Genomic DNA, 22,044 nt, shown 5'->3' with positions numbered 1-22,044 from the left:
AATTAAAACTGTAAAGACAAGAAAAAAAAATCAAAAGGTGAGTTCCACATATGACCGTTAGGAAAATGGCAAATATTATCAGTCACAGGAAAAAATATTTTATTATTCCGCATTCTGTAAAATAAGAATGGAAAGAAGTGGAAAGAGGTATAGAAGAATCAATCCCAAAATGGAAAATATTATTCTTTAGGGCATTATTAAATATGAATACATTAGGTCTGCAGTAGACACTTGCTATGTTTATGTTTAGCAGGCATAAATTACATTTCTTATTTATTTATTTTATTTTATTAATATCCTGCCTTTATTATTTTGATAAATAACTCAAGGTGGGGAACATACTGAATACTCTTTCCTCCTCTGATTTTCTCACAGCAACAAACCTGTGAAGTGGGTTGGGCTGAGAGAAAGTGATTGGTCCTAAGTCATCTAGTCGGTTTTCGTGACTAACGCAGAACTAGAACTCACAATCTCCTGGTTTCTAGGTCAGCACTTTAATCACTAGACCAGAGGTCTCCAATCTTGGAGACTTTAAGCCTGGCGGACTTCAACTTCCAGAATTCCCCAGCCAGCAAAGCTGGGAGTTGAAGTCTGTCAGGCTTAAAGTTGCCAAGGTTGGAGACTGCTGCACTAGACCAGGGCTGTCAAACTCCCGGCCTGAGGGTCAGATGCGTCACACGCTGGCCACGCCCACGCCTGGTTTAGCGAAGGGGAAAAAAAGTCCTGATATGTCATGTGACACTGCTGTGACGACGTGAGTTTGACAGCCCTGCACTAGACCAAATATAAAAAGTTCATGAGATGTTATTGAGGTGATAGTTGTATAGTTGGTTGCAGCAAGTGAAGGCTGAGGAACCACCAGCTGCGATTCTGACATCAGCCCCCCAGATTTCCCCACCTGGCTTCTCAGTCTACTTTGGAAAAAGAAAAAATGGGAGCTGATTGCAGAACCAAGTTTCTCAAAATCAAGGGGAAAAACAGTCTTCGACTATTCTAGCCACTTTTAGCACCACCCTTTTATCACTGCAGAAGGCCAAGTTCCTAATCTATACAAGGCACTCTTTTAAAGTGGGAATGAAAAGAACGAAATGCAGATTTCTTTGGTTTCATATAAATAGGTGTGATTAATTACATGTTATCACGACATTTTTGGCTCCTAGCAACCACATCGATTGGCCATGGTGAACCTATGACATACCAGCCACAGGGGACATGCCATGTTACTTTCAATGACATACGAGTATGCCCCATACTTGCTTGATTTGCTCAGGCTGAACGTGGTGTCCTTTCATATGGGCTCTGGACTGTCTGGAAGTCACACAAGAGAGTGGTGTGCTCTGGAGCTTCCAAAAATTGAAAACAGGACTTTTCCATGCTTTTTGAAGGCTGCAAAACTATTATTTTCCAAAGTTACTTCCAGAGTGAAGGCCTCATGCAACCCAGAGCCGTCCTGCAGAGGCATTTCTTCTTTTTCTGAGAGTTATATGGAATCTTTATTTGACCAGTATTGGAGCAAATGATCATTTCAAACAATAATACCAGAAACGTTCAGCACCCTTAAGAATCTAGCAGTGGCTTTATGTGTATTTTTCCCTCCTATATATAAATTTTGCGAGATATTGTTCTTGGCATAAGACCAGTGGTGAAATCCAAATTTTTTTACTACTGGTTCTGTGGGTTCTGGCTTGGTGGGCATGGTGTGGCTTGGTGGGCCTGGCAGGGGAAAGATACTGCAAAATCTCCATTCCCACCCCACTCCAGGGGAAGGATACTGCAAAACCCCCATTCCCACCCCACTCTGGGGCTAGACAGAGGTGGTATTTGCCAATTTTCTGGACTACTCAAAATTTTCGCTACCAGTTCTCCAGAACCTGTCAGAACCTAATGGATTTCACCCCTCCATTAGACAATATTAAAAAAAGACAAAAGGAACTGACTGACAAATGAAGTTAGTACTAATTCCTGGGTTTGAAGTGGACAAAATATCTACTTTTATTTTCAGTCTTAAAATTCATGGATGTTAATCTAATAAAATGCAATGTTCCACATTTCTTCCCCAGCTCTATTCAAAACTACTATTAAAAGCAGAATAATGTTTTAAGCACACTATTTTAAGCCCAACTATCAGTGTGCATATTGTTTTCTCTATTGTTAAGTCACTGCTTTTTCTTTCACTCATTCTTATGTTATACTTCGGCATAATTGCAGTTTTCGTTCTGTATGATTAATATGCTGTATGATGCTCTTTTTAATAATGAAACTGGTTTAATAACTGGTTTTTTTTTTGTTATTTTACGTGTGTCTTAGTTTGTTTTACTCTTATTTCGCTTCTGTAATTATTTGATGTTTCTTTATGAAATAATCAAGACCACACATAGCCTGATTGTATTTTTTAAAAAATAAATTATGTAAAGAATTGATTTTCTTTTCCCAGGGAGGATGCGGGTGGGTGCACATGGCAGAGTTGGTAGGCATTTTCTGAATTTTGGGCATGCCAAGTCCAAAAGTTTTACATCACTGACACAGATTTTCTCCAGAATGAACTGTCTGCAGCCTAGTCTTCCATTTCTTCCAACAGTGCAATCCTGATTACGGATTACCATTGACATCACTGCTGTTTGTCCTTCTCTTCATTTTCCTTCTATGTTTTCCAGCATTAAAGCTTTCTCCAGGTAGCTACGTTCCTCACAAAAAAAAAATGTCTGAAATAGGATATGTGAACCTGGTTATTTGTGCCTGGGAGTGAGAACTCTGGGTTGATTTGTTCAATGTTTCCTGCCAAAGCAGGGGGTTGGATTAGAAGACCTCCAAGGTCCCTTCCAACTCTGTTATTCTATTCTATTCTATTCTATTCTATTCTATTCTATTCTATTCTATTCTATGCTATGCTATGCTATGCTATGCTATGCTATGCTATGCTATGCTATGCTATCCTATCCTATCCTATCCTATCCTATCCTATCCTATCCATTAGTTTTTATTTCTTTATTAAATGTATATGCTGCCCATTGCACCAGCCAAAGTAATTCTGCTGGTATTCTCAGGAGTCTTCTCCAATACCAAAATATGATTATGTTTATCTTACCTCTTCAAAGTCCAACTTTGGCTTCCATAGAGTATCACAGAGAACAAAATAGATTGCATGATTTTGTTCACTTCTGCTCTACCTGGGGGCAGTCTGTGATTTCTTGACAGACATGATTTTTTTAAAAAAAACCATTGATAGGTGATCATAAGAGGCAGAAGCTATCAATCACTTTGATGTCTTCATTGTCAATACTAATGTTGGTTGTTCTACCTGTTGCCATTAGTTTGGTCCTCTTTATATATAATTTTAGCTCCAATTTTTTCCCCCCACCATGACATTTATTACTAGAGTGCGCAGATCTGTTGCATTTTCAGCCATTAGAATAGTGTCATCAGCATGATGCAGGTTATTGGTGTTTCTTCCTCCAATTTCACAACCCAGCTCATCTTCTCCCAATCCAGCTCTCCTTAATTCAGCATACACAAGTGAACAAATAAAAGGAGAATATACACCTCTTGTCATACTCCTTTGCCAATCTGGTGTCACTCTGTTTTGTTTGTTTTTTTAAAATTTGATTTATATGCCGCCCTTCTCCGGAGACTCAGGGTGGCTTACAGTGCGTTAAGCAATAGCCTTCATACTTTTGTATATTTTATACAAAGTCAGCTTATTGCCCCCACAAACTGGGTCCTCAATTTACCTACCTTAGAAAGGATGGAAGGCTGAGTCAACCTTGAGCCTGGCAAGATTCGAACTTACTTTTTAATTGCAGACAGCTGGTGTTAAATTACAGTGCTTTTAGTCTGCAGAGCTATCCAGGCTTCACCATGTTCTGTCCATACTATGGCTATATGGCCTGAATATAAGTTTCTTATGAGGACAGTAAGATGTTCTGGGATTTCCATTTTTCTGAGCACCTTCCACAGCTTAACATGATTGAGACAAAGGCTTTTCTACAATCAATGGAGACCATATGGATAGGAAAAAATATGTACATATTAATCACACATAAACAAATGGTGTGTGTGTGTGTTTGTAGTGTAAGAAAAACTGTGTATTCCTTGGCAAATACTTTTGGAGGGCTGTGGGAGTGCACCCATTGCTAGCATACAACTCGAAGAAGCTGGATAGCTATTCTTGAGATGAAAAAAAAAATCTGTGCTTCTTTTTGCTATGTCTAGATATTATACTGCTGCAGAGAGGACAACCATTTTAAATGAGAGACACATAATTTAAATCTAATATGCAAATAACAGTGTATCACATTTCTGTTCCCTCCATCACGTATATGCATATGTATATGTGTGTACATGTACACACACACATGCACACACACACATTTTTAATAACCTATAATCCTTTGGATCAGGGCGACTGAATGGAGCTGAGCGTTTACTGGCCGGATGCCCTTCCTAATGCCTACGTGGAGTTCGCAGCAGATATTTTCTCTTTATTGTGCCTCTTGATTGTGAGGCAAGAGCTCCATCTCTAGGCCACCACACTGCTCATAGAGGTAGACCAGGGTTGTCAAACTGGCGGCCCATGGGCCAGATGTATCACACACAGGCCACGCCTACCCCATCTCCACGAAGGGGGAAACCGTCACGATATGTCACGTGACGGCAACATGACGCTGCAAGTTTGACACCTGTGAGGTAGAGATAGATATATATTTCTGTGCTCCCCCCCTCCATTTCAGATAGGTAGTATAATCTAGTCTACATATTAACACAATATCTATTATATATGTCTGGCTACTAAACATGAAGAATGAAAAGCACACAATGTGACTATATTTAAGAGTTAGGAAAATTGCATTAGAGAAGATGGTGGGAAAACTAGAATTCCACCACTTTTACAGGTGCTCCTCACGAAATGCTTCAGCGCAGTATTTCCCAAGTAGGATTTGCAAAAGCCATTGAATTCAACTAGAGCGCAGATAAAGGGAAGCACATCTCCAACAACAAATCTATCACTGAAGCTTCTTGGAGGTTACAGAGGAAGCACGAGATGAATACACAATCACTTCTGTATTTAGCTGCCAAGTTTCATGTAATATTCAAAGGGGAACTTATCCAGGATCTGAATCTCCTCTGTGTAGGAGAATCTCCTCTGTCAAAACTTCACACCAGACATTATATAGTGCACTTCGCTGAACAGAAAAATAACTGTGCTTCTGGCTGGTGGAGATTTCATCACAGCATTTGAATTACTGCAGGCCAGTAGCAGAAATCTAGCTGCTTCTCCTTTTACACCACACCCAGCATTTGGTTCACTGAGCACAGGAACCAATAAACAGTTGAATTTCAGTTCAAAAATATCTTTAAGGCGGCTGTAAAAGTAGTGATTAAGGATAACACAAAGAATAAACAAACCAGAATTACAGACTTCAAGAATCCAAGTTCAGGAATTATTGGGTTTAAGTAAATTAAGTTAGTTAAATTGCTATTAACACTCAGGTGTCACCCACACGAGTGGTTGTTTCAGAAGTTGAGGTAGGACAATGCATTGTTTCCTCAGTTCAGTGGCAGTGTGCATAATAGGATATTTTCAGGTCTTTGTGGAAATACAACCCAATTCCGCCACCTGGTGTTCCTATGGCTTATTGCAACCATCTTCCTTAAATTCCCTTGGTGAGAACAGAAACGTGCACATTATGGGAGACTTCGTTACAAGCATTTTGCAAATGTTATTCAAAATTAGAGGAAATATAAATAAAACATATGAACAGGCAGTGCCCTTTGGAAAAAAACAAAATAATGGCCAAACATTCTTCCCAAAATATTCTGTTATTCTGCTTGAGAAAGTCTTGAAAAGGGTAAGTTAATACGTGTGTGCCAACTGAAATAATGTGTGGTAACTGGTGGAGAGTAAAACATTGGCATAGATCACATTGTGAAAATTGAAATTATATCTCCTAAGGAATACACGTGCAATAATATTTTTCTTCATTTTTTCATGTAAGCTAGAGTGGACAGCTTACATTAAAAAATGATGATGATGATGATGATGATTCATGTAAGCTAGTGTGGACAGGGCCACAGTGGCTCAGTGGCTAAGACTCTGAGCTAGTTGATCTAAAGGTCGGCACTTCAGCGATTTAAATCCCTAGTGTTGTACAACGGGGTGAGCTCCCGTTACTTGTCCCGGTTTCTGCCAACCTAGCAGTTCGAAAGCACGTAAAAAATGCAAGTAGAAAAATAGGGACCACCTTTGGTGGGAAGGTAACAGCGTTCCGTGCGCCTTTGGCGTTTAGTTATGCCCTCAATCATTCCCAGCATTAGGCTCTTCTCCAATGAGTCCTTCCTTCTCATTAGGTGGCCAAAGTATTTGAGTTTCATCTTCAGGATCTGGTCTTCTAAAGAGCAGTCAGGGTAACTCGCAGGAGTTTTCTCCAGCACCATAGTTCAAAGGCCTACGGTCCAACTTTCACAGCCAGACATTGCAACTGGGAAAACCATAGAAGGAGGTAGATCTTTGTTATGTAGAATAGACTGGCTCAGGACTTAATGGCCCATTAACAAAGGTGGGGGGGGGCTGAGTTTCTGCCTCCCTTTTGGGGGAAATATTCTGCCCTTTTAATATCTCCTAAAATCTCTAATTTTCCTAGGAAAGGAGGGTGCTAACTTCCTACAAGAGCAAAAGCAAAGCAAGATCTATAGGGAACCTAGATGGAAGATGGCAGCCTTGAGGAGAGGAATATTCAGTGAGGACCCAAGGAATTTTCTCTTCTGTCCCTGGAGGAAATTAATCTTCCCTTCCTTTTCCCTCTTCTCTCAACTGCTGGTCCAAAGTGAACTGCTAACTCGGGCGAACAGACTCCAGACTGTACCATTTAAAGTTTTCACAGGGGATTGGATACACTGGAGGAAAAGAATAGTAATCCACTTATAAACTCATATCTGAAAAGCATTTTGGTCCATGACATGATCTTCCAGATCGAATACAATGATAAGCGCCTCGGATTTTGTACTGCTGGGAATCTGCGGTAGCTCTTCATTATTTACAAGCAGACTTTTTTTTCCTCTTTCTTTTCTCTCCCCCCACCCCTCCACTTCTCTGGGTACACCCCTCCCCCAAATTGCCAGGGGGCTGGAAAACAACAGAGGCCAAAAGAAGGGGAATGGTGAGCAAGGAGAACTAATCAACAAACCAACTTTAAAAGCTGAAGGGACCCGGCAAGAAAAACAATGCAGCGAAATAAAGGGGATTGAGAGATAAAAACAGGGAATCTAAGAAGTTTGCTGCTGCTAAGGTGGTGCAGTTTCTCCTAGGAGCATTTCCAATTAAAAAGGTCAGTGCATCCATAGGCTCTTTATTTGCTCTGGTTTTGTTGCTTTTCATTTCAGAAAAAGGACATAGCAGCTAATGTTTAAGTAGGCTTAATCATCAACAGCCTAAATGCAACTGGAAGGAACTAATAAACCAAGGCCTCTTTTACAAGGCAGAGATACACATCTGTGTCTTAAAATGTATTTTTTTTATATATATATATATATATATATATATATATATATATATATATATATATATATATATATATATATATATATTTAAAAAAATGAAAAGGAAACGAATTGGTCTTTAAAACAGAACTTCTGACCTGTTTATTATAGTGGGTTGCATAACAGGGTTACCACCACATACCACTATGATTGGGGAACAATGGATAACATTCAAGAAGCTTACTCAATTAATGTGTCTCCGCTTATTTTCACGTGACTCTGTTTAGTTTCAACTTGTGTACTTCATCAGAAAAGTGCAGGCATAAAATTTTTTTAGATAATTCTGTAGGTACAGAAATATCTCAAATTAATCACTGAGCAGGGTTGGTTCTCTCTTTGGCTTGCAGAAAAGGGAAATCCTCGTCTAAATGTTATTCAGTAGAAAAAGTACCGGGAAAAGTTGACTAAAATATTTGCATTCATCCCATTGGGGACTTTACAGTATCTGTAAGGCTTTTTTTTTTTTGTCTACATTATTTGCCAATATCCTGATTTTTGGGGAGTCCATAATTTATGTCAGACCTCTGGACTTTTTGTCGGGTCCTGAAAACTCATTTATTTCACCTAGCTGGGCTGGCTTGATCCCATCCGTTTCGGTTTTATTTTGAAATTGGTTTTAATTGGGTTGTTTTAAATTCTGGGCTGAAATTATTTAATTACCTTTTAAACTGTTTTTTAAATTTTGTATGCTCTGTTTTATCTCGGCTGTTCACTGCCCTGAGTCCTGCTGGAGAAGGGCGGTATACAAATCAAATAAAAAAAAATAAAAAATAAAATAAAATAAATATGCAGGAATTGTATTCCCTGTATGTTATTATCTGATGAGTCTCTAGAGTGTAATACAGATGATTGGTTTAACATCATTGTTATCAGATTACTTGTTCAATATATGCACATAAATTGCTGTTTTCAGTATTTTGATACACCTGATAGACACTTTTGCAGAGAAATACAGTTATGTATGTGTGTGTGTGTGTGTGTGTGTGTGTGTGTGTGTGTTTACTAGATAGAAACTCGAAATACCTTGCAAGAATCACTGCAAACCTCAAAGTGCATTATGTAATAGTTTTGTCTCAAGGGACAGTTTAGCTATATTGCTTACAAACATTTCAACTCAGTGACATGAAACTTTATCCAGAAAAAAAATCAAACATATACCATAGATTTTACAGTATGGTTTTTTAAGAAGACGAACACTTCTGTTTTGCTCTTTAGCAAGAACTGCACTCGATGTTGGGGATCTGTAGAAAATTATTATTTCTTACATTTTATGGTAACTAGCTGAAACTTGACAAATGAAAGGGATTAGTCTGGGTTCAGGCGAATGAGCCATATGCAAAGCATCCCATTTCTTTTAATTTGCAAAAGGATTTAAAGAACGCGAAGAGACACTGGATTTTTTGTTCTACTTATATCCGCGGATGTATTGAAAGAACATTTTCAGTCTACATTTGAAACTATATTTGTTTACTTAAGCATTTTTCACATTTCTGAACCACTCAACTCCCTCAAAGATTTTAACCTTGAAAACCACCACTTTGACTACATTGAGTGATTACCACAAACCCAGATATATATGAAAATTGTTGCTATGTTAGAAGGAATCAGAGTCACTGTTAAATGAAACAAAGGTGTTCCCATTGAGATATACTAAGATAATGGCTATTTACAATTGATAACTAAGTAAAAGGAGAAAAAATGGAGGGGGAAAATGGGGAGAGGATTGAAATACTTAGAATAATCTCGTGGAATCTTACAGATTTACAGAACAGTGTTGGAAGGTACCTTAGAGGTCTTCTAGTCCAACCCCTGCTGAAATGGGAGAGACTATACTTGTTCATACTTGTCGGCTATCTAAATTTTAGGGCATTCTGGAAAGTAGGGTCAAAGATATATTTTTTAAAATGTCTTTCAATGTTAAATGTTTGGTAAAAGTAAAAAGAGGGACGTGATGGCTCAGCGGCTAAGATGCTGAGCTTGTCGATCGAAAGGTCGGCAGTTCAGCAGTTCGAATCCCTAGTGCCGCATAACGGGGTGAGCTCCTGTTACTTGTCCCAGCTTCTGCAAACCTAGCAATTTGAAAGCACGTAAAAAATGCAAGTAGAAAAATAGGGACCACCTTTGGTGGGAAGGTAACAGCGTTCCGTGCGCCTTTGGCATTTAGTCATGCCGGCCACATGACCTCAGAAACGTCTTCGGACAACGCAAGAAAAGTAAAAATTACAATATTTATGTAATAAAAAAACAACTGCAAAAAAAAAAAAAAAACTAATTAAGTTTCCAAAAACAAGAACAACAACAATTAAGATTGATTCAGCTGGAGTTTCCAAAAAAGTTTCCAAAAAAACAACAACAATTAAGATTGATTCAGCTGGAGATATAAGATGGGCTCACATAATCAGGTACTTCTATTTGGGAAATAATGAAGTATCTATTGCGCTGAAGTTTGGTTTGTTTTGATTTGCATAGTTATTCCACTTTAATTCTAGTTTGTTCTGGTGCATTGCTCTTTTGCTTGTTAAATCTGTTTTCTTCTGACCTTTCCATATATACCATACGTTGCTCGATTCAGTTGCTATTTTTGTCATAATATCTTTCTGTTTTATTTAGAATTGCTCTGGAACTGATTATTTAGTTCGTGTTAATTATTCCAGTCTTTTAAAGGTTCAATTTAGAACCTGGGTGAACTATAAATGACATTTATATTTCACTCTTACAACAGCATTTTATTTTTTTATTTGTAAAACATTTAAATCCTGTAAACTTGCTAAAGAAAAAATATTGCCGTGAAAGTAGGTGAATGAAAAAAAACCCTAACATGACTGTGGGAATTTAGCATTTATATTAGGGGCGGGGGGACCCAGAACAGTTCATGAAAGCACACTTAACACTGAAGTTGGAACTAAACAGCTGCAAATTGCATTCAGTTTTGGTCGCCACGATGTAAAAAAGATGTGGAGACTCTAGAAAGAGTGCAGAGAAGAGCAACAAAGATGATTAGGGGACTGGAGGCTAAAACATATGAAGAACAGTTGCAGGAACTGGGCATGTCTAGTTTAATGAAAAGAAGGACTAGGGGAGACATGATAACAGTGTTTCAATATCTCAGGGGCTGCCACAAAGAAAAGGGAGTCAAACTATTCTCCAAAGCAGAGGTCCCCAACCTTTCGGACCTCAGGGACCACTAAATTCATAATTTTAAATCTTGTGGACCACTAATATGATCTGCCTAATGACCGGCTGGGTGGGCGTGGCTAAGTAGTCATGTGACTGGGTGGGTGTGGCCAACTCAATGTCACTCACATTGAGGGGCGCTACGCCGGCCTCTACTTGCCCCTCCCCTCCCAGCCACTCCTTGCCTCCTTGCCTGGGCTCCTTAGGCCCCCTACAGGAAGCAGTTGTTGGAGCTAAGCAGCCACCATGAGAAAGAGTTGGCAAAACAGTTGGCTTAGTTCAAATTGGATCTGGCTCAGCAGAAGCACCTCACTGAGTACTACGAGCATAGGCTTTCCAAGCAGAGAGAAGACCTGCGGGAGTTCAAGGCCAGGTGCCAGCGCCTGGAGGCTCAGCGGGCTGAGATAGTCAGCCAGTTCCAGGCCATGGTGCAGTCCCACTGGAACAAGGTCCTTCAGTTCTTTGCCACCAGTGGTGCTTCCCTCCAGCCTTCACCCGAAGCCCCGTACCAGGAGGCCGAAGCAGACCCCAAGTCAGAATTTCTGCCCCCCTCTGACCTACACAAAAAGACCCCGAAGGGGGAGACTCTCTGCAGCAACACAAGCATTCATTGCACGTATCTGGCCCAGGGACTGTAGTTTGAGGACCCCTGATTTAGTGCAATATAAAAAATGCAAATAGTTTTTCTGCGGACCACCAAAATTTTCTCGCGGACCACCAGTGGTCCACGGACCACCAGTTGGTGACCGCTGTTCCAAAGCACCTGAGGGCAGAAGAAGAAGCAATGGGTGGAAACTAATCAAGGAGAGAAGCAACTTAGAACTAAGGAGAAATTTCCTGACAGTTAAAACAATTAATCAGTGGAACAACTTGCCTCCAGAACCTGTAAATGCTCCAACACTGGAAATTTTTAAGAAGATGTTGGATAACCATTTGTCTGAAGTGGTGTAGGGTTTCCTGCCTGGGCTGGGGGTTGGGCTAGAAGACCTCCAAGGTCCCTTCCAACTCTGTTATTCTAAATGGTCAATGTCATGTTTTGGAGAGTTGTGTATCTGATGACAAGCATTGGGATTAAATTCATGTAGAAAAAAAATAGCTGCCAAACAAGCAACCAATTTATCTACCATCCAATCTCTGCTTTTTACAATTTTTAATACACCACTGTGGTACTATATCTGAAAGCCCATCTACCTTCCACGTAGGGTTGTTTTCATATAAACCCATCACATCGTGTTTTTCTTCCACTTTTGTTCATGAACTATGGATTACTACAGGTTTGATTGACAACCAATGTTGACGCCAAGGATATAGAGTCATATAAGCAAATAAAGTGCTAGAATGCCAAAAGTAGTCAACTATGCAGAGTATCTCTAAGCCAAGCAATCACAGTGTTTGGGTTGTGGGGAATGGAGATTTTTCCACAATATAGAGGCAATCCAGATGGTGATTAGGTCTCGTTAGCTTCAGATGTTTGTGGAGTGTGATCTCTTTTCTAGCAGGAAGTATATGGTGTCACGTGGCATAAAGTAATAGCATTTAATCTATCAAAACCATGCTAAGGCTGGAATTGAATGATCATTCTTCCTATTTTTTTTTAATTTGGATGTAACTGCTGAAGAACTTTGGACAGCTCTGCCAGAGTCTGGCCATCAAAAGTACAGGATCATTAAAAAAAATGTGCAATATTATGACTTTAAAAAACAAAAAAAACATCCAGCTTCTCTAATCACTAATTTGCATGCCCTCTGTGTTTCAACATTTTGTCGTTACGGGGAAAGAATCTGGCTAAGGCAGCTGGCACTGGTTTTTTGTATCTGGGTACACAAAACAAGCTAATCTGTGAATGTAGAGGGAAGAATGAATATTAATGTCGGCATAAGAAAAAACTAAATCAAGCCTGTAAGCATATATGATTTCATCATATGCCTTTACTACATAACGCTCAAAATTTAACCATAGAAGTTTTGTGAGGTTTCAGTAAGGTTTTATTAGCAGAGCATCAAAACACCCATTTTCTCCCACTATTTCCCCAGGCTGGCTTGTACATTCCCTTATCTCAAGAAACCAAATCTTAGCCAAATTAGATCTTCTATAATCTGAATCCATAACGTCACAGCATGTATAGTTCTCTCCTCCCCAACAATTAAAAATCTGCTCCATTTCTGAAATTAACTAAATAATATAATAATAAGATCTGGCTACAAAGTCCACCGTTCTTGAAGATGGAATGCAGTGAGCCAAGCCAACTATTCTTTATTGTTTTTCCCCTTTTATAACCCCATTGTGCAAATTTACGAGTAATTATATCATAATTACAATTGGCTTGACAGAATATGTAAATGGACAGACAAATAGATATACCAGTGGTTCTCCAAGGATGACATTGGATTGTCCTTGCCATGAGTATACGCTATATCAAGTGTCCGTTAGCTAACTATACAGAAGTTGTTATATACAGTAGTAATAAAGGCGTAGCTTGCAGACTTGAAACGGCTGGTCTCTAATTCTTTAGCCCTACGGTGGTGATGTTTTGCATCATATAACCTATGAGGTCTGTAGATGCTCTGATGCTATTCTGTGGCTTGAGAAGTGATTTATTATTTATTTAGCATAGGGCACATCATATATGGACTAGCAATTATATTAACATTTCATCTAGATTATTAGAACCCAATAAAATATAAACATTAAAAAGTGCTATGTATAAACACCAATGTCTAGGCCATCTAAACACTGAAGCAGAGCATTGTTATACACACACACACACACACACACACACACACATATGAAAACATATATATATATATGTGTATATATATATACACATATATATATATATGTGTGTATATATATGTAGCAGAAAAAAGACACATTGTACCTTTACAGGGAGGATATCTGAGAAGTGGGTGTGGCTCACCGAAGACGCCTTAAGAGGCAGAAATAGCTATCTGAGTCTCCCAGAGAGCAACACAGAGTTGCAGTTTGTCAGCAGAAAAAAGGCCCAGAAACTTGTGAATGAGATTTCACAGAACCTAGGGCTGTAGAACAACTAAGTTTACGTAGGTAAAACCTGGCTAGAAAGAATATGCACATAAAAGCCTACGAAAAAAGAAAAAAAGACACATTGTACCTTTACAGGGAGGATATCTGAGAAGTGGGTGTGGCTCACCGAAGACGCCTTAAGAGGCAGAAATAGCTATCTGAGTCTCCCAGAGAGCAACACAGAGTTGCAGTTTGTCAGCAGAAAAAAAGGCCCAGAAAAACTGGTGAAATAAGACACTTTCCCGCCCCTAAAAGAGAGTGAAAATTTGGATGCATCTTATACACTGAATGTAGCCCTGTCTATCTGCTGGCCCCCACCATTTGGTCTCTGCCTCCCAGCAATTTACTTCCTTGCAGCAAGCAGCAAACATCCCGTTTCAGCTTCAGCACAGTCTGATTAGCACAAGCAGTTGGTTGCTGGTTGGATCAGCCTCCTAACCCTCAGCTGTTTCAGGCTGCAGGGATTGCCATTGCCTATTGCCGTGTGGGCATCCGCTGTTTGCTGCAAGGAGGCAAATTGCTGAGAGGCAAAAAAAATTTTCTTGTGCTAATCAGGCTGTGCTGAAAATGAAACTAAAGCAGGCTGTTTGCTGCAAGGAGGAAAATTGCTGGGATGCAGAGGCAGTTTTTTTTCTCTTGTTTTCCTCTCCAAAAAAGGTATAGTCCGAAAAATACGATATATATACAGATAAGGGACTGGTATATGTCCTCAGTTTACAGCCAGGAGTATGTTTGACATGGGACCCCGCAGTCACACTGAGGGGAGGATACTGTGCCTCATTTATACAGAGTCCCGGCAGACGCTGTGTGAGTGCAAATCCTATTTGGGATTGCCCATTGTTGGTGTGGTAGTTCAAAGCATGACACCTTTTTTGTGGGGTCATGTATGTCTTCCTATGTCTGGGCGTGACCCATTTGGCTTTCCATTGGGAATCAATGTTAAAGTTGTTGGGCAGATGGTGAGTGAGTTGTTCATACTTTTTCTATATTTTTCTGAGAAGTGGTTTTCAACAGCACTCGATGTAGTAGTGGACTACATAGAGTTGTATGCAAACAATCTGTAGTCAAGTGGGGAGTCTCAGTAAATTCCTAAGTTAACAGAAGTTGATGCAATTTTTACATGGAACAAAGTGAAGTGGGGAAAAAAATTCCAAAAGCAAAAATAAAAAAAAAATCAGAAAATTGTTATTATCTCCCAAAATAGGTGTTACAAGCTATGGACAGAAAGGATTTTCAAATGTATGCAGCTGTCCTATTTTCTTATTCTGAATATTTTAAACAGCCATAGTTAGATAATAAGCCTACATTCAAATTTGCATAAAAATTCTATGTTTAATTTTGCATCACGCAGTGGAAATGGTTAGGAGCCACTGCTTTAAATGCAATGCAAGTATTCAAAATTCAGATTCAATGCTTTGCATTGCAGTTCAGACTTCTCTTGTAGGGGTCGGAATCTTGGCTTGTAATCCAGGGGTGGGTTCTAAATTTTTTTACTACCGGTACTGTGGGCGTGGCTTATTTTGTGGGTGTGGCTTGGAGGTCATGTGACTAGGTGGGCGTGGCTAGCTGGTCAGAGTCATTTCTGGAAGGTCCTCGCACTTACGACCAGTCCTCACACTTACGACCCGACTCATTTGTTTGCTTTTAACACTGTTCAGCTGTAGGACGGCCATTTGAAGCCCCTCGGCAAGAGTTTAAACAGTTTTTTTCCCTCTAGCCATCAGCTGGGACTCAGGAGGCAGCAATAGATTGGGGGTGGGACCAAATAAAAGGTAAGAATAACGTGGGGGGTGGGTGGGAGGGCGGGGGGTGGGGAGAACCAGTTTGGTGACGTCATATCGTCACCACTACTGGCTCGGCCGAACTGGACCGAACCGGGAGGAACCCACCACTGTTGTAATCCAATGTGGACCTACAGAAATGAAACCTACTGAATCCCGTGAAACCTACTTCTGAGCAGTTGGGTATGGACCAGGGGTGGTATTCATTTACCTTCGCTACAAGTTTGCAAATGTGAGCGCACATGTTATCTCCACACATGCACAGGGCCTTCCGTGCATGCACAGAGCGTCAAAAATGGTACGTGATGACATCCAGACAGGTGGGTGGAGCCTCCGGCAGCCGCAGCTACTGGTTCGCCCAAACCGGTTAGAACCGGCTGAATACCACCACTGGTATGGACCTCTGCTATGCAATAATAATGCTGAAAATGAGTTCCTGCTATCTGCTGGCAGCACAAGTGCCTCTAGAACAGAGGTCTTCAAACTTGGCAGGTTTAAGACTTGTGGACTACAACTCCCAGAATTCTCCAGCCAGCCTAGCTGGCTGGAGAATTCTGGAAGTTGAAGTCCACAAGTCTTAAAGTTGCCAAGTTTGGGGACCCCTGATCTAGAAGCAGAGATGGGTCACAAATGACATTCTGCCACTAAAAGATTTGGAATTGCAGGTAGGGCTCGACTCACAAACAATTTGTTTAACAACTGTTCAAAGTTATGACAGTCCTCAAAAAAGTAACTCACGACTGCTCCTCACCTTTTATTTATTTATTTATTTATTTGTTTAAATTTCTATACCGCCCTTCTCCAATGTAGGACTCAGGGCGGTGAACAGCCAAAGTAAAAACAAGACATACATACAAAACATACAAAATCTAAAATCTGTTTAAAATAATTAAATAATTTTGGCCGTAATTAAAACATTCCAATTTAAAATCCGTTTAAAATTTGACTCAAGCCAGCCCAGCTAGTTGAAATAAATGGGTTTTTAGGGCCCGACGAAAAATCCGGAGGTCTGTTATTGTACGTAGCTCTGGGGGGAGGTTGTTCCAGAGGGTGGGCGCCGCCACAGAGAAGGCTCTCCCCCTGGGGGTCGCCAGCCGACATTGTCTGGCGGACGGCACCCTGAGGAGGCCCACTCTGTGGGAGCGTACTGGCCGGTGGGAGGCTATTGGTGGCAGAAGGCGGTCTCGTAAGTACCCCGGCCCTAAGCCATGGAGCGCTTTAAAGGTGGTCACCAACACCTTGAAGCGCACCCGGAAGACCACCGGGAGCCAGTGCAGCTCGCGCAGGAGAGGTGTCACGTGGGAGCGCCTCGTCGCCCCCAAAATCCCCCGCGCGGCCGCGTTCTGGACCAGCTGGAGCCTCCGGGTGCACCCCAGGGGGAGCCCCATGTAGAGAGCGTTGCAGTAGTCCAGGCGGGAAGTGACGAGTGCCTGAGTGACTGTGCGTAGGGAGTCCCGATCTAGAAAGGGGCGCAACCCTTTCTAGATCGGGACTCTAGATTTATGACCATCGCAGCATGATTACATGATCAAAATTCAGACACTTGGTAACTAGCCTGTATTTACAACCGTTGCACCATCCTGGGATCATGGGATCGCCAATGACGATTTTCCCAGCCAGTTCCCAACAAGGAAAATCAATGGGTGAAGCAAGATTTGCTTAACAATTGTTTGATTTGCTTAATGACCTACAGCAAGAAAAAAAATGACTACGTAGCGTAGTGATAGAAGTTCTGGTCCCAATTGTGCCACAACTTTCCACAAGATGGCGGCACATTCACATGCAGCGGCCCTGGGCTCCCGATACTGGTGTGTGGTGCTTGGAATAATGTGTGTATGGATGCGTATCGGAGGTGGGTTTCAGCAGGTTCTGACCAGTTCTGGAGAACCGGTAGCGGAAATTCTGAGTAGTTGAGATAACCAGTAGTAAAAATTCTGACTGGCCCCGCCCTCATCTAGTCTTTGCCTCCCAGGTCCCAGCTGATTGGGAGGAAATGCGGATTTATTTTTTTACATTTGATTTATATGCCGCCCTTCTCCGGAGACTCAGGGCGGCTTACAATGCGTTAAGCAATAGCCTTCATACTTTTGTATATTTATACAAAGTCATTTTATTGCCCCCACAAACTGGGTCCTCAATTTACCTACCTTAGAAAGGATGGAAGGCTGAGTCAACCTTGAGCCTGGGGAGATTCGAACTTGCAGTAATTACTTCCAGTAATTGCAGTAACCTTCCCCTGGAGTGGGTTGGGAATGGAGATTTTACAGTATCCTTCCCCTGCCACGCCCACCAAGCCAAGCCATGCCCACTAAACCATGCCATGCCCGCCAAGCCACACCCACAGAACCAGTAGTAAAAAAAATTGAAACCCACTACTGATGTGTATGCAGTGTAGTGCAAGGGGCAAACTTTGCCTACACCCGCTGCTAAACATTGGACTCGCAAATCAATCTGAAATTACCAGCGATGATGGACTGCAGGGCCGGCGCAATGTGTAACATGTTCACACTGGTGCAATAGGACTGGGTGTTTTGTTAATATGATTTATCGGGTTAGGGATTTTCTGTCTTCACTGTGAGTTGTATTGTGTTGGGGGGGTGCACTGAGGGAGCTCAACCAATCTCATTATACATATGTTGTGCACTGACAATGAACATTTGAATCTGAATTGAATTGAATTTGACAACTCTAGGGCTGCCTGTAATTTCAACTATTTAGAACTGAGAGGGAAGAAAATGGCTTGAACCAGTTAAATAATCAGATTGGAGTTATATAAACTATGAATTAGCCAAAATAATTTTAATAGTATAAGAGAATAACTATGGAGTAACTAAATCAAAATAAAATATTTTGGAAGTAATAAACTACAGAGCGAAATGTTGATTGATTTTGTAAAAATTCTAAGAGAAAAGGGAAATAAATTTTTGATAAGATTTGGATATTAGTTGTGATCAAGAAGAGGTGAAATATAGATTTGGTGTAATGGGTCTTAAATTGAGAAATGTATATGAAATATTGATTGTTAAAATGATAGAGATTTAGAATGGTGTTTATAGTCTAAAATGTTGGGCGAAATAATTGAATGATAAATGTTTAGAATAAGATTTTCTTTCTTTCTTTTTTCTTTTTTTTTAAAAAAAAGATGTAATTGGATAAAAATGGGAACAAAATTGATTTGTGGGAATCTTAATAATTGTACTTATTATATGACGGAACAAGCACCTGCTCTAAAAAGATGTATTTTATGTTTTGAAAATTTTTTGGGGAAAATGGCTTGCATGGTCTTTTGTCATCCCCATTAGTTTTGCGTAAAATGTCAATGCATACAATTGTTAGTGCTGCCTGATCTTTAACCCTATTGTCTTGCAGGAGAAAAGGATGAGCGCAAAGGATTCAGCAAACAAGACCCTGTCAAGTACAGGTGTCCCTGAATTACTCAATGCAACCACCGAGTTGGCTCTCTTGAGCTCACAGCCAACTGAGCAGAACCTGGATTCCTTGCCTATCATCATTGCCCTCATCTGTATTTTTCTTCTCCTGACCATCGGTCTCCTTTTTGTCACTTTATGCAAACCAGCAGCACTCGATCCATCTTTCCACAGGCCACACGAGTGCATGCCTTATCATTTTCAAGACGCCAATGAACCACAGCTTAAGCTCTGGAAACGACTGGGTTCCTTAAGACAATCCATATGCAGTGTAAAGCGTACCCAGCCCGTTTCCCGCGGACGTGAAACTTGGCCAAGAAAAGGGCCTATTAACCAGGACTGGAATATCATGGAATCTACTGCAATGTGAATGAAGCTCCTGTGGGGGGAAAAAATGTTCCTTCTTGACAGGCCTTCAAAAACTGTTTGTAATGTCGGTTAACCTACAACCTTTTGGAAAATCAAGGATGGAAGTAAGGAGAAATCAGCGCGACTTCACATACCTCCACTGGTATTCGCCAGAATTTTGGGAGTTGAAGTTCACAGGTCTTAAAATTGCCAAGGTTGGACACACCTGGTGTAGACTTTCATGCATCTGAACATATGCAGTGAGATCACCATGAAAGGCCCATCCCACAGCTGCATCACAATACAGACATATAAATGATGGGTTGTATAATGATGTCCCTGCAGTGGGGTGGGAAGGCGGCCACCATAACTTAGCCCTACTTGCTACATTTGCCAGTGTTTGCTAATTATTTTCTGGGGCTTGTGTGTTGGGATAAGCAACCCCTGACCATTTGCAAGAAGTGTGTGACTACATTCTTCACTGTAGCTGGGGATGTTCCTCAGCTGCCTCTGATGTTCCAAGACTCATGGCTGCCTTCCCTCATCAGATATGGCTGTTTCCTTGCTCGGATTCTTTTGATTTCTTTTTCATTCTCTCCCCATCCTTTTTTAAAGGTCTTGCTCTCCAAAAACGGTATGGGAAGGGTCCTTAAAGGGAAACAGCCGAGGGAAAAATATGGATAATTCCATTTGCTGCCAACTTTCCTTCCAAAACCCATTATCAGGGAGCAAAGGCAGGGGTGAAATCCAGCAGGTTCTGGAGAACCGGTAGCGGAAATTTTGAGTACCAGCAAATATCACCTCTGGCTGGCCCCAGAGTGCGGTGGGAATGAAGATTTTGCAATATCCTTCCCCCAGGAATGGGGATTTTGCAGTATCCTTCCCCCAGGAGTGGGGTGGGAATGGAGATTTTGCAGCATCCTTCCCCTGTCATGCCCACCAAGCCATGCCCACCAAGCCACACCACGCCCCAGCCACGCCCATAGAACCAGTAGTAAAAAAATGTGGATTTCACCACTGAGCAAAGGGCTTCAATTTTCTGAATCCCTTTGCTGTCATATAATACTGTAATTATCCAGATTTTTGCAGCTCAGTTCTGGTAGCCCAGCATTAAACATTCAGTCAAGATGGGCATGATTACAGCCAAGTTAAGTGCATGGAGTTTTCTTGGCAACAGCTGAACTGGCAACTGTTCAACAGTAGGTTTTTTTATTGCCTCTTCCAATAGCTTCTTTCCCTCCTCCCTCCTTCCTTTCCTCCCTATATTCTGCTGCTCTTGGATTTCCTTTAGGTCTCCCAACCAAATAAAATCCCCCTTTTAAGTGCATTGTGTTTATTAGAGCTTCCTAAGGATCTAAGCCACATTGGCACATGTTATTGGTTAGAACAGAGTTATCTGCAAGCATGTGGTACTTTATTATTAATTGAACCTTATTCTGATCTCAGAGCTCAGCTAACGGAATTCGCAGTTGTACTTAGGGTCAAATTATTATCCCTGCCCCACCCCTTTTGTGGCAACAAAGGCATTTGTTTTTCAAGGAGGGCTGCTATAGTCAAAGCCTTACTGAGCATTACTGGAAATGACTTTATGTGTATTATTAATATTAGATGTACTACAGGTGTTTATTATGTTAATATCTACAATTATGATCAGCTTATATATATATATATATATATACTTTTAGTGTTGTGTTTGTACTTGGTTTTAACTGATTTTATGACTGTTTGCCACCAGAGTCATTTGTCTGAGATGGGTGGCTGTAGAAATTGATTGACTGACTGACTGACTGGTTGAATGAATGAATAAATGAATGAGTCTATGAATACATGCATACATGCAAAAATGTTCATACCGTGTTTCCCCAAAAATATGACTAGGGTTGCCAGGTCTGCTTCCAAAAAATAGCGGACAAGCGGGGGGGAGGGGGGATGTTAAGTAGTAAAAAAATAAAAAAAAAATTACAATTAAATTATATATTTTCTTACAAACATTTTAACACGTATTAAAATAACTTCAAAACTTTACTTAAAATTCAAAACATCAAATATATTATAATAATATGTAAAATATTAAATTACATTTTACTTTGCTGTCGTGTGTATTTTTTATCTGACTGTGCAGCTTTGATCAATTCTTTGTGTTTAAGGAATAATTCTTTAATTTCAGTACAACGTTGAGAAATATTAAAAAAATATACAATCATAAAGCTTTTGAATAAAAAAAATGTCCACTATTTTGTGAAAAAAAATAGTGAACATAATGTGAAAAAAGCGGACTGTCCGCTCAAATAGTGGACACCTGGCAACCTTAAATATGACCCTGTCTTATATTTTTTTAAACCCTGAAATAAGTGCTTGGCCTTATTTTTGGGTATGTCTTATTACTTTGGGGAGCGTGGAGCAAGATGGGGCTCCTCTTGCCGTCTTACCTGATTTCCAGATCTGTCTCCCTAACCCTAACGAGAGGAAATGGTGGGGACTAGCTGCGCTTGCATTTAATTATTTTTGGAGAGGGCTTATTTTGGGGGGCGGGGTGGGTTATTTTAGCGCATACGCTCTAAAGCTCAATTGGGCTTATTATCAGGGGATGTCTTATTTTAGGAAACAGGGTCAGTGCATACATACATTTTGGGGTTAAGGATAAAAGAGAAGGGTACGATTGTATTAGTATCAATATAATCTTACTGAAATGAAAGTGATAAGGTTACAAAAGCTGCAGCACCTAACAATTTCTCTTT

The 22,044-nt window shown here is 40.5% G+C and overlaps 1 protein-coding gene and 1 long non-coding RNA gene across 2 annotated transcripts in view; one reads left to right on the top strand and one right to left on the bottom strand.

The window, feature by feature from the left end:
• CDH23 (cadherin related 23) overlaps window positions 1-22,044 on the bottom strand; it is a 635,835-nt gene that overhangs the window by 145,638 nt on the left and 468,153 nt on the right. The window lies entirely within an intron of this gene.
• On the top strand, window positions 6,859-21,175 carry LOC148113167 (uncharacterized). Its single transcript, XR_015728468.1, has 2 exons — window positions 6,859-7,322; window positions 18,900-21,175. It is a non-coding gene; the product is annotated as an uncharacterized LOC148113167 (long non-coding RNA).

Source organism: Pantherophis guttatus, chromosome 6 (genome assembly GCF_059756535.1).
Source record: "Pantherophis guttatus breed Tessera chromosome 6, ASM5975653v1, whole genome shotgun sequence".
Lineage (NCBI taxonomy): Eukaryota > Metazoa > Chordata > Lepidosauria > Squamata > Colubridae > Pantherophis > Pantherophis guttatus.
Note: the sequence above shows the minus strand (reverse complement) of the source record. Positions and strands in the feature narration are given on the sequence as shown.